At 40.7% G+C, this 12,583-nt stretch overlaps 1 protein-coding gene across 6 annotated transcripts in view; it reads left to right on the top strand.

The window, feature by feature from the left end:
• Positions 1-9,079: 9,079 nt before the first annotated feature.
• LOC120587344 (pyruvate dehydrogenase phosphatase regulatory subunit, mitochondrial-like) overlaps positions 9,080-12,583 on the top strand; it is a 30,368-nt gene continuing 26,864 nt past the window's right edge. For 4 of the 6 annotated variants that reach the window (XR_005649073.1, XR_005649004.1, XM_039845142.1 and 1 more), the window contains exon 1: positions 9,081-9,293. The gene's annotated coding sequence lies outside the window, so the exon portion shown is untranslated. Of the gene's footprint in view, positions 9,294-12,583 lie in introns of all 6 variants that reach the window. The other 2 variants (XR_005649526.1, XM_039846421.1) reach the window with 1 other exon arrangement.

Here is a 12,583-nt window from a genome sequence, read left to right as displayed (position 1 = left end):
TCCTGAGTCCAGACTTTTTATAGGAGCCTGCTAAGTGGTCAGGGCTGGTTTTGAGAATGAATATCCCCTTTCTTGCAAGGCAAATTTCCCCAATAAGCAACCTCTGTTCTGATTTCCATCAGCATATATTGGTTTTATTTGTTTTGAATTTCATATAAACAGACTCATAGAGTATGCACACTTTTAGGTCTAGATTCCTTTGCTTCACATAATGTCTATGAGATTCATGTACGTTGCTGCCTATGTCAGCAGGTTGTTTTTGTTGTTCTTGTTTGTTTTTCACTGCTGGAAGTATTTCATTATATTTTCATTCTCCTATTGATGGACGTTTGGGTTGTTTTAAACTTTTGTTTGTTATCAGTATAGTTGCTATAACTATGGTTGTACAATTTAAAATTTTCTTTTAATAAACACCTAGACAAGAAAGAAGAGACAAAATTACCCAAATCAGGAAGGAAAGAGGGGACATCATCACAACTGATACTGCAAATCAAAAGGTTGTGAGGGGATATTAAGAACAACTTATGTCCATAAAATAGACAATGAGAGTACAGTGGACAAATTCCTAGAAAGAACAATTACCAAACCTGACTCAAGAAGGAACAAAATCTGAATAGGCCTATCACAATAAAAGGGATTGAATTACTGGTTAAAAATCTCACAAAGAAAAGCTTAGATGAAAAAGTCTTCGCTGGTGAATTCTATTCAGTATTTAAGAAAGGAATAATACCAATCATACACAAGCTTTTTCAGAAAGCAGAAGAGGAGGAGCATTTCCCAACTCATTTTATAATGTCACTATTATCCTGATGCCAAAGCCAAAGATATCCCAAGAAAACTATAGATCAATATTCCTCATGAATATAGACAAAAAAAAAATCCTCAATGAAATATTGCAAAACCTAATCTAGCAACATATAAAAAGGATTCAACACCATTATCATTTATTCCAGGAATGCAGGGTCAATTTAACATTTAAATCAATTAATGTAATGTACTATATTCAAAGAGCAAAGGACAAAACCCACATGATCATCTCAAAGACACAGAAAAAGCATTTGATAAAACCCAATCCTATTCCTTATGAAAATTCTCACAAACTAGGAATAGAAAGGAAATTTCTCATCTTGATCAAGGGCCCTGTTTTGGGCTGAATTGCATCCCCCTCCAAATTTCTTTGTTGAAGTACTAATCTCAATATCTCAGAATGTGACTGCATTTTGGAGATGGAGTCTTTAAAGAGATAATTAAAGTTAAAGAAGATCATGGGGTTGGGCCCTAACCCAACATGTCTGGTGCCCTCATAAGATGAGGAGAGTAGGACACAAATATACACAGAGGGAAGTCCATGTGAAGACCTAGACCATTTATAAGCCTAGGATAGAGACCTTCAGAAGAAACCAACCCTGTTGACACCTTGATCTTGGCTATCTAGCCTCCAGAGCCATAAGTAAATAAAATTCTGTTGTGTAACCCACCCAGTCTGTGGTAACCTTGTTATGGAAGCCCTTGAAACCTAACATGGCCTCTGTTAAAACCCTACAGCAAATATATCTAATGGTGAAGAACTAAGATAAGAAACAAGGCAAGAATGTCTACTCACACCACTTCCATTCAGCACTGTGCTGTCGAATATGCAATGAGTGCATTAAGGTAAGAAAAACAAAGGCATTCAGATTGGACAAGAAGGAATAAAACTGTCTTTATTTGCAAATTATATAATCCTGTATGTAGAACACTCTAAGGAATGTTTAAAAAAACCTACTAGAACAAAGGTCTCAGGATACAAAATAAGTATACAAAAAGCAATTGTATATCTACAAACTAACGATAAACAAAAATGAAATTGGTTAAACATATCACATTCACTGATTGGAAGACTCAATATTGGTAAGATGGCAATTATTCCCAGATTCATCTACCAATTCAATGTAATTCCTATCAAAATCCCACAGCCTTAAAAAATAAAAGTGAGAAGGGGATCCTATAATGTATGTGGAATGGCAAAAGAATTAGAATAACCAAAAAATAGTTTAAAAAAGAAAAAATTAGAGAATTTATACTACCCGATTTCAAAACTCGTTATGAAACTATAATAATCACAACTATATAGTATGGAGAATCACAACCATTTATTTCAAGGGAACGGAGTAGACATCCAGAAATAAATGGTTAAACTTAATTGATTTTTGACAAAGGTGCCAAGAGAATTTGATGAGGAAAAAAATAATCTTTTCAGCAAATGGTGCTGGGGCAATTGGACATCCACAAGCAAAAGCATGCATTTATATAGTTACTTCACACCATACACAAAACACATTTCAAATGGATCATAGACCTAAATGTAAGAGCTAGAATTATAAAAGATCTAGGAAAAAAACATAGGAGAAAATCTTTGTGACATTGGGTTAGGCAAAGATTTCTTAGATATGATGTTGAAAGCACAATTCATAAAACAAAAAAAAAATGATAAATGAATTTTATAAAAATTAAAAACTTTTGACTTTCAAAAGACACCATTGTGAAAATGAAAAGGCAAGCCACGCAGTGAGAGAAAATATTTATAAATTATATAGCTGAAAAAGGCTTTATATGAGTATACAGAGAACTCATACAACTAAATAATGAGAAGGCAAACAACCAATTAAATGGGCAAAAGATTTTTAATATATAAAAATATATGAATGTAGAATAAGCACAAGAAAAGGATGCTAAATGTCATTAGTCACTAAGGAAATGAAAATTAAATTAAAACTACAGTGAGATATCATTACATATTCCAGTAGAAGGACTAGAGTCTAAACTGACAGTATCAAGTTTTAGTGAGATGTGGTGAAATTGGAACCTGCATGGATTGCCGGTGATGATGTAAAATTGTACAGCCACTTTGGAAAACAGGCTGGCAGTTTCTTAAGCTGTAAAACCCAGAAATTCCACTTCTAGTTATCAGCCCAAGAGAAAAAGACACACATATGAACATGAAGACTTGTACACAAATGATCAGCATCATTCAGAATAGCCCAAAGCTGGAAACAAACCCAAAGTCCATCAAAAAGTTGAACTGATAAACTGTGGTATATCCATGTAATAGAATATCATTCATCAGTAAAAAGGAACAAATCTTTTCCCCCAGCTATATTGAGATATAATTGACATAGAAAGAAACAAACTTGAATCATGCTACAACGTGGATGAACTTAAAGGGCCTTTAGCTAAATGAATGAATTCAGACACAAAAGATGATGTATAATTTCATTTATAGGAAATTTTCAGAAAGGGAAATCTCAAGAGGCAGAAAGCAGATCATTGTTGTCTGGGGCTGGCATGGGAGTAGAGACTGACTACAAAAATTCATGAGAGAACTTTCTAGGGTGATAAAAATGTTCTAAACCTGGATTGTGATGATGGTTGCATAAATATATAAACTGACTAACAATCATTCCACTCTACAGAGACATGGACGAATTTCATGGCATTTAAAATATGTTCCACGAAGCTGTTTAAGAACAACAACAAACATAGGAAACTCTAACCAACTCATTTTACGAGTCCAGTAGTGGACTGCTACCAAAACCAAAGATATTACAAGAAATTTATTTCAGGTTAAGTGTCCTGATGTCTACAATGTACTTTGAAATGCACCGGAACCAAGATAGATTAATGAATGGATATAGGAATGAATAGATGAATAAAGATATAATAAAGGATGTTTAGTAAAATGATAGAATCTAGCATTAGGTTTTTGGGTCTTCACTGTAAAATTCTTTCGATTTTGCAGTATATTGGAAATCCTTAAAAATAAAATGAGAAAAAGGAAATTTAATTATGCATGACATGACCTAGCTGAGAATAATTTTCATGAAGTCGAACAATATAAATAATAATGATTTAATTTTTTTTAAAAAATAGGTGCCAAGTGTGGGGAATGAGGGTGAGTGTGATGTGAGAGCTAAGTCGCCTTCTGAGTCAGAGAATATTTGAACGCGTGAATGCTGGTCTTCAGACCCAGGCCAGGTCAGCTCCAAAGTCATGCTCTTGACTGACGGCAACAAACCCTTTCATCTCAGACTCTGAGGGGCTTGAGTCAGATGATGCCTCAGGTCCAAGTGTCTGAGGGTCCCTAACTCCACAGAGCCTCTCGTGGGAAGGACGGTGAGAGGGAAATGGTACATCCTTCTTTTCAAGGTTGCACCGAAGAAGCCTCTTCTCAGTCCTTCCAGGGCCACAGGGGCCACGCTGAGTAATCTCTTCTCAGGGGGAGAGTTTATTATCCTGAGGTGGGTTTCTAATTAATCCTGACATAGTGCACTCCATGACAAGGGGCCCTGTGAACCCAGGAAACCTCAATCTATATGCCACAGCGTCACCTACTGGTCAGATAATATGGTCAAAGTCTGTAATTGAATCACATCTGATCACCTGAGGTCACTACAGCATTAGCCTCATTTCACAGATTGGAAAACAAAGCTTTTGCTCTCCACTTTTCCCCATTCATTCCATTATCTCTTAAATGCCAGACACAATGCTAGGTGTTGGGGTTTCAAAGAAGACAAGTCCTCCTCAGAGGAATTTATAGAACCGGTAGAGGAGATAGACAAGTCATACTCGAAAAGGGTACAGTGGGGACACCAAAGGAATGCCAACTGTCTTGGGGAAGAAAAAGTTTCACCAAGAAGATGGTGGTGATCTTAGGCTGAGATTTCGAAATTCTTGAGGGGTTTGCCAGGCTAATTGGAGGGGTTATGGGGCGTCATTTGATTCTAAATTCAGATTTTTTTTTTTCAGCATGACAAGTGCCAGGAAGGGCATCTTTTTAAAAAAACCTATTTAAATCAGTTTCAAGTATACAGTACCTTGGTTAGACATCTATATAGTTCAGAAAATGATCCCCCCAATTGCTCCCTCCCTCCCCTGGCCCTCCACCTAGGCATCATATTAATGTTAACTGCATTCCCCATGCTGTGCTCCCCATCCCCATGACCATCTATCAACTACTAATTTGTACAGGAAGGGCCTCTTAGTGAGAAAAGATGGGTACGGCAAAGATATCAGTGCGACTGGAGATACAGCTGCATCAGAGGGAAAAATGAACCAGGATTCAGACCCCAGCACCAGGCACAATGTGCACCATCAGTCTGGAGCACCTCTGCCAGTCCCACCATGAAGACCACTGTCTGCCATGATAAAGACCGTGAACACTGTCTCCCCAACAAGGGATCATGTGAGGGTGTTAAGCTAGTAACTGATCTGATGTGTTTTAGAAAGATAAATATACAAGGTGAGGATAAGGTGACCTGAGAATCAGGAAAATCATTGAAGAGATTATCATCGAAGCAAAGGATGCTAACATTGAACTCCAATAGTGGTAGTGGGGGAAGAGAGATCAGAAGAGATAAGAGAAATGGAGGAGACAGATTCTGCCTGGCTGGGTGAACTGGAGGTGCAGGGAGAAGCGAGTGGAGTGACGAGATGACTCCCAGGATTCCTGGCCATTCATAAACTGGAAGTAAAAAGAGCAGATTTGGAAGAAAAGATGATGAGATTGTTCTTGACATGTTAGCCTGTAGCTGCTCAAATGTTAGCTGATAAGCAGAATAAAGACCATTGATTTCAAAGTTTGCAGTGAGTGAAGAATTTCTTGAGAAGACGTATACCCTGATTTCATCATTCTTTTAATAATTATATTATCAGAGACCCTTTATTTGAGCTGCAAAAAGACTCCATAACAAACCAGTCAAAAACACAGTGCCTTACAACAAACATTTATTCTCATGCGCATGAACCTGTAGCTGACTGTGGTTTGGCTGAGAAGCTCCGCTTCAGGATATGGGTCAGTGAGTTTGGCTTCAGGCAGATTTCAAGTCTTTTAAGTGTCTCTTATCCTCCATGATATTGTGCCCTGAGTATGACGCCCTGATCTCCCCATGATGAATGGCAAGAGTTCGCAAGGGCTGATGAAAATGCACAATGCCTCTTAAGGCCTAGCTCTAGATTTGTAGACTATGGCTTCTGCCCACCTTAAAATAAGTCATATAGATGTCTGAAGCCAACCATCATCAGTGGGACAAGAAATATATGTCAGCCCTTTCATGCACTGAGAGGTCGTAGCAGATGAAATGAGGAATTGAAAACAATATCCCGTCTACTACAGCTAGTGAGCTCCTTACATCGTTTGCTCTTTTCAGTCTCTCTGTCTCCAGTCATTGGGTCACCTCAGCATCAGATGCATTTCTGGCCACCTGTTCTATGGTAAACTGCAAAGATCATAGGATTCAGATATATAACCTCAGCTTCATTTCCATATCTTCCCACTAGCTGTGTGATCTTGGAAAAGTCAACTGAGTCTACATCATCTGTTGAAAACTTACCTCACAAGATTGTTATAAAGATTAAATGGGATGCTGTGTAAGAGAAGCCCTTGTCCTGTGTAAAGACACTCTTTAAGAATGAGCTTAGTCCTTCCTCATAGTTTTAAACAACTACCATTTCCACTCCAGACTCTAAATAGTTGGCATCCAGTGATTTCTAGATACAAGAGAAGTTCCTGGAAAATTATTTGGAAGTACTGATCTGTCCTTCAGCCTTATTGATTTCACTTCATTCGATGGGTCTTGGATTAAATATCCCCAGGAGATTGTAATGCACCACGACTGGACTTCGGACTTGATTGACTAGTTCACTATTTCATGTGTTAAAGACTTAGGTGTGAGTCCTGGTTTTTATTATTTGCAACTTGAGAATATACTTCTCTAAGCCTCACTTTCCTCATTGGTGAATCAGGGATACTCTTTATTATACAGTTTCAGTGGTTTAAAAGAGGTAATGCAGTTAGGGCACTTGGCACAGGGCCTGGCGCAGTAGCTATTTGTAATATTACTCTGTCTCGCATGGATTCTGTGAAACAGCTCAATGGCATGTAGCACAGTACTGAGTCCCTAGCAGATGTTTTACTACATAAATACACTGTGATTTATGGATGGAAGTTGGAGTGAGAGTACTGGCTGCTTCTTTCAGATAATGTTCTGAAATGTTCCCACAGGTGTGAGCAAGAATCCACACATGCCTGTTTCTCACATAAACATGGCTCACAGGTACATGGGTGATACATCAAGTGCTAGGTTCTTAATATGAAGTCAATTGTAAGGCAGAATGTCAGGTCCAGTGACAGCAATAATAACTTCAGATGGAAGAACAGAGGATTTTTCTCTCTAGCCAGGCTACTCCTTCATAGAAGGTAACATAATGCCTGTATCTACTCTACTTCAGTTTCCAAATTCTGTTTTCCACTTGGTAGCACAGGAATAAACACTTTTATGTACAATGTTTATCTTTTGTGATGACAAACACATACGGGGTTACTGCAGATGAAGAATATTTCACAAGTAGAAATGGCAAGAGTAATTAAAATCTTTTTATTCATTGACAAACCAAGTAACATGAAAAGAAAATCTCAAGTGAAATCTGGCTTGATATGAATACCGTGCACAGAGTTAATACTGTATGCACGGAGGGCAGAAATACTCGGTCATCTTGTGTGCCTAAAGCCCTCAGGGTTCTTGACAAAAAGTCTCATTTACCTAAGTGCACTGAACACCTTCAGGACCACATGCTAATGCTACACAGGGAAGAAAGGGGCTGAACAGGACTGCACATTTACAAATGCAAATAATGAGTTATAGTACTTTACAGTAATTACAGTGGTGCTTTGATACATCCTAATAGTTGACCAGAGAGTAAAGTGTGAACTGTCCTGCTAGAAAACCCTTCATTGAAACAAGGTGTGGCAGCTTTGTACACCACACACATCTGCTCTGGGGAAGTAGAGGCTGTGAGGGGTGATGGGAACCCTCACACTGAAATGGAATTACTTTCTTTTTCATTCTTCCTCTCTCCACCCACCATGTGACGTTCTGGAGTGTAAGGCATGAGAACCTGGCGTGGAGAAAAGAAGTGTTCCGAGCTCCAGTTCTTTGGTGTGCAAAGGAATTCCTGGCATAGAGATTTTGAAACGATGCTAAAAATATCCTCCTCATCTCCTGTAATTTCTGTCCTTGAGAGACAGAAAAAGAAGGCAGAAGGTTTGCAAAGGATAAAAATAGTTGCATCTAAAAATGATGAGAAAATGTGGCCCATGAGAAATGTGTAATTCTTCAAGGGAAGCTCTGCTCTGAAAAGTCTAGAATCTCAAAAGGAAAAACTCTGACATTTTATGCAAAAGAGAAGCCCAAAACACTAAAACTTTCAATCCTCTTGAAAAGTAATGCATTGGGGGTTATGAGAGCATGCAAAGTACAAGTCAACCGTGACAATAAAAGAAGCTTTAGGAATTAACATTTTAAAGTGGAGGCCAAAAATGGTGACAGGTGAGGAAGCAGGCAGAAATCTAGACAGGTCGTTCAGTACTTACTGCATGTAAAGAGAATGTAATCAACACATTAAATATCACTTTATCTCATCCACCATTTCATACAGGCAACTAGGTGTCTTCCAAATTCATATACCTGGAAATGGCACGAGCCAGACTGCCAGATGGCCCATCAAAAAAACAAAAAACAAAAAAACTTGTGCGGTTTTTCTCCTGAAATTGCCACATCTGGGCATCAGGGAAGGTTTCCCCAAGAATATAGCTCAGAATCATTAGTCTATTCACTCTTCTTTTGGGGTAAGATAGGTGACCCAAGCGTTAAGCTAATCATCTCTGCCAGGGCTTCGCCCAGGAAGACCCCAACGACTTCCAAGAAACAAAAAGACTGTCAGTCCAAGAAGTTTTTTAAGGCCCTGGTCTAGAGTGGCTTTGGGCTGCGGACTCACGTGAGGACAGACCTGGAAATGTGGTTCTAGGATAGAGAGAACCCCAGCGCTCCCGGCAATCCAGCGGAACTGCCGCCAACCTTGGACGTCCGGGCTGCACTTGAAGAAATGAGTAGGACAGGAGGCCCGAGTGCTAGAGGTCTTGAGAGGGGAAGCCTCTAAATTACCTTCACCTTGGCGGAGGCAAAAGAGGAATCTAAGAAAGACCCAAACAAGCCCCACGTGCGGGGGCGGGGTCGCAGCGCTGACGTCACGGAGCGCGCGTGCGCGAGTGAGATCACGGCCGGCGTACCCTTGCTCAGGGGGCCGTAAAGCGCGGAAGGTCGTGGTCTCTGGCTTCCCCGGAACTCTACTCTCTCCGCCCCTTACTCTCCCATTCCCTGTCCCCTACTTGGGGACCCCGGGATCCGGGGCAACTGTTGTGGCTGCTGAACTGCTTCTTCCGGGTGTTGCTGAGCGCGGAGCCCTTGGGGGCCCATGAGGTAAGGAGACAACTGCGGGACAGCTGTGGCGTCCCGGTCCGCGCGGGCCTTGGCGCTCGGAGACCTCCAGCGTCCCTTCTTTCCGCTTTGGTCTCGCTCAGGGTTGGCCTCGGTTGTCCCTCGTTTCCCGTCGGTTCTGCCTGGTTCTCCCGAGAAAGCGCGTCCTGGTGCCAGGACTCTTAGCGGCCCGGGCCGAGAGTGGGTCCGCGTGATCTCCCTAGCCTCTCTGCGGCTGTGCCGGGTCCCGCGGAGCTTGTCCAGGCGTCGGTGATACCCGTGCGGGGCTGCCGCGCCCTGGGTCTTCCAGGTGCCCGCCGCTCTGCGCTGAAGCCCAGGGCGCCCGGGGTGACCTCGCTTCTGGCTCCCTGCCTCGGGCTTGTACAGCCCCCCACGGCAGATGAGGCTTGTCTAGCCCGGTCTTCCTCCTCTGCAGGTGAGACGTGCGGTCCACCTGTGCTTTTTTAACTTGCTTGTCTGCTGCAGAATCTGTGTTTCCATTTACTTGGAAAAACCTGGGCTAGGACAGTGAGCTTCCTTCTTAATGTTTGTCCCTTTGGGTGTGATATGAATGATGCTCAGATTTGAGCCGGAATCTTCAAGTCCATTTTGCGTATTCATGCAAGCATGACACGCGGGGATGCGGTTTGGGGTGAATAGGTGGGTAAGCCAAAGGCACGCTTTCTAGTGCTAGGGATTTATTGACATTTGGGGATGCGCAGAGAGGAGAAGAGGTTGGCGGGGGTAGGGAGGCAGGAGGTGGGGGAGAGGGAAGGACAGGTCAAATGGCACACTTTTCTAGTGCCAGGAATTTATAATTTCTTAAACTTTCCTGATTACCTGATACACTTGTTGAAAAATACAGCACCTTGGACCAGCAGGATCGGATCGGAATCTCTAGAAGTGGAGCCGAGGATTGTGTGTGTGTGTGTGTGTGTGTGTGTGTGTGTGTGTGTGTGTGTGTGTTTAAAGAAGTGTCCCAGGTGGCTCTTATGCTGAAGCAGGTTGTGGAAAATGTTCTCTTAGCCCATCGATACTCGCCCACTATTCCATGAGATCAGCAGCCCACGTGTACACAACGCTGTACCCACAGAGGGAAACGTCCAGGAGTTCCAGCTGTCTTCTTGCCCTTGTTGGTGTAAGCAGATCTGAGCATAACCAGCGCCAGTTTTGAGGTTGTTTACCAGAACTTATTCTTCTTAGCAGAGATTATACAGTCATTTTATTTTATTTTTTCCAAATAAAATTCATTTTGAACCGTTATGTGTTTTATTTCTTGGTCTTTGACATCTTCAGTTTCTTCTCTACTGGCTTACCGCCCGTGCTATCAAGCTTTGCTTTGTGTTCGCTGATAAACCCACTAGAACAGACTTTAGTTCCTTACTTTTCTTCATTGTTTGCTTCCACTTTGAATACTTTTTCTTGTTTTTTCTTTTGCCCTCACACTTCACTGACCCTTTTGAAGGTCATGACGGTTCTTAACACCTTGGGCGTCTAGCATTGTTTATTGCATCTTGAAACTCATCTGTTATGTTTCTTCTGTTACCTTTGCAATTCCTTTTTTCCTGCTAGGTGATGTGCCTTGTGGTTCTGTCTTTACGGCAACCCTTTCTTTACTCATCTGGGTTTGTTATTTTTTTTTCTTCAATTTTTTAAATTACACGGTGTTCAGTTGCAGATGACAAGATATTAGTTTCAGGTGTACAACCTAGTGATTAGACATTTCTATAACTTAAGTGATCCCTAATAAATCTATAACCTATGTGACACCATACCCATTGGTTATAATATTACTGACTATATTCCCTATGCTATACTTTACATCCCGGCGACTGTTTTCGTAACTGGCAATTTGTATCAATTCCTTCCCTTTTTTCACCTCCCCCCAACTCCCTCCCATCTGGCAACCATTATTTATTCTCTGTATCTATCAGTTTTTTTCTTTGTTCATTTCTTTTCTTTTTTAGATTCTACATGTAGGTGAAATCATATGGTATTTGTCTTACTCTGTCTGACTGGTTTTACTTAGCGTAATACCCTCTGCGTCCATCCATGTTGTCGCAGATGGCAAGATTTCACTCTTTTATGGTTGAATAATATTCCATTGTATTTGTACCACATCTTCTTTATCCATTTCTCTGTTGATGGACACTTAGTTTGCTTACACATCTTGACTATTGTAAATGATGCTGCAATGAACGTAGGATAGGTGTGCAGATATCTTTTTGAATGAGTGTTTTAGATTTCTTTGGAAAAATACCCAGAAGTGGAATTGCTGGGTCATGTGACAGTTCTGTTTTTAATGTTTTGAGGAACCTTCACACTGCTTTCCACAGTGGCTGCACCAATTTACAATCCCACCGACATTGCACGAGGGTTTCCTTTACTCCACATCCTCACCAACACTTGTTCTCTGTTGATTTATTGATAGCCATTCTGACAGGTGTGAGGTGGCATCTCATTGTGGTTTTAATTTGCATTTCCCTGAAGATTAGTGACATTGAGCATCTTTTCATATGTCTCTTTGCCATCTGCACATCCTCGTTGGAGAGATGTCTGTTCAGGTTTCTGCCCATTTTTTGATCTCATTGTTTGTTTTGTTGGTGGTGAGCTATATGGGTTCTTATATATTTTGGATATTAACCCTTTATTGATGTATCATTGTCTCACATCTGCCATTCAGTAGGTTGCTTTTTGTCTGGTCGATGGATGTTTTCTTTGCTGTGTAAAAACTCTTTAATTGGATGTAGTCCCGCTTGTTTGTTTTTTCTTTTGTTCCCTTGACTGAGGAGGCATATCCAAAAAATTTTTACTAAGAGTGATGTCAAAGAGTTTACTGCCTATGTTTTCTTCTAGGAGTTTTATGGTTTCGGGTACTACGTTCGAGTCTTTAATGATTTTGAGTCTGTTATTGTATATGGTATAAGAAAGTGATCCCCTTTCATTCTTTTGTATGTATCTGTCCAGTTTTCCCAACAGCATTATTGGAAGAGACTGGCTTTACCTCACTGTATATTCTTGCCTCCTTTGTCCTACATTAATTGACCATGTAGGCCTGGGTTTATTTCTGGGCTCTCTATCCTGTTCCATTGATCTGTGTGTCTTTTTATGCCAGTACCATGCCATTTTCGTTACTATAGCCTTATGTTATAGCTTGGTATCAGGTAGTGTGATACCTCCAACTTTGTTCTAGTTTCTCAAGATTGCTTTGGCTGTTCGGGGTCTTTTGTGGATCCACATAAATTTGAGGACTATTTTTTCAGATTCTGTGGAAAATGCCATTTGTATTTTGA

This window comes from Pteropus medius, unplaced genomic scaffold, assembly GCF_902729225.1.
Source record: "Pteropus medius unplaced genomic scaffold, Ma_sr-lr_union100, whole genome shotgun sequence".
Lineage (NCBI taxonomy): Eukaryota > Metazoa > Chordata > Mammalia > Chiroptera > Pteropodidae > Pteropus > Pteropus medius.
Note: the sequence above shows the minus strand (reverse complement) of the source record. Positions and strands in the feature narration are given on the sequence as shown.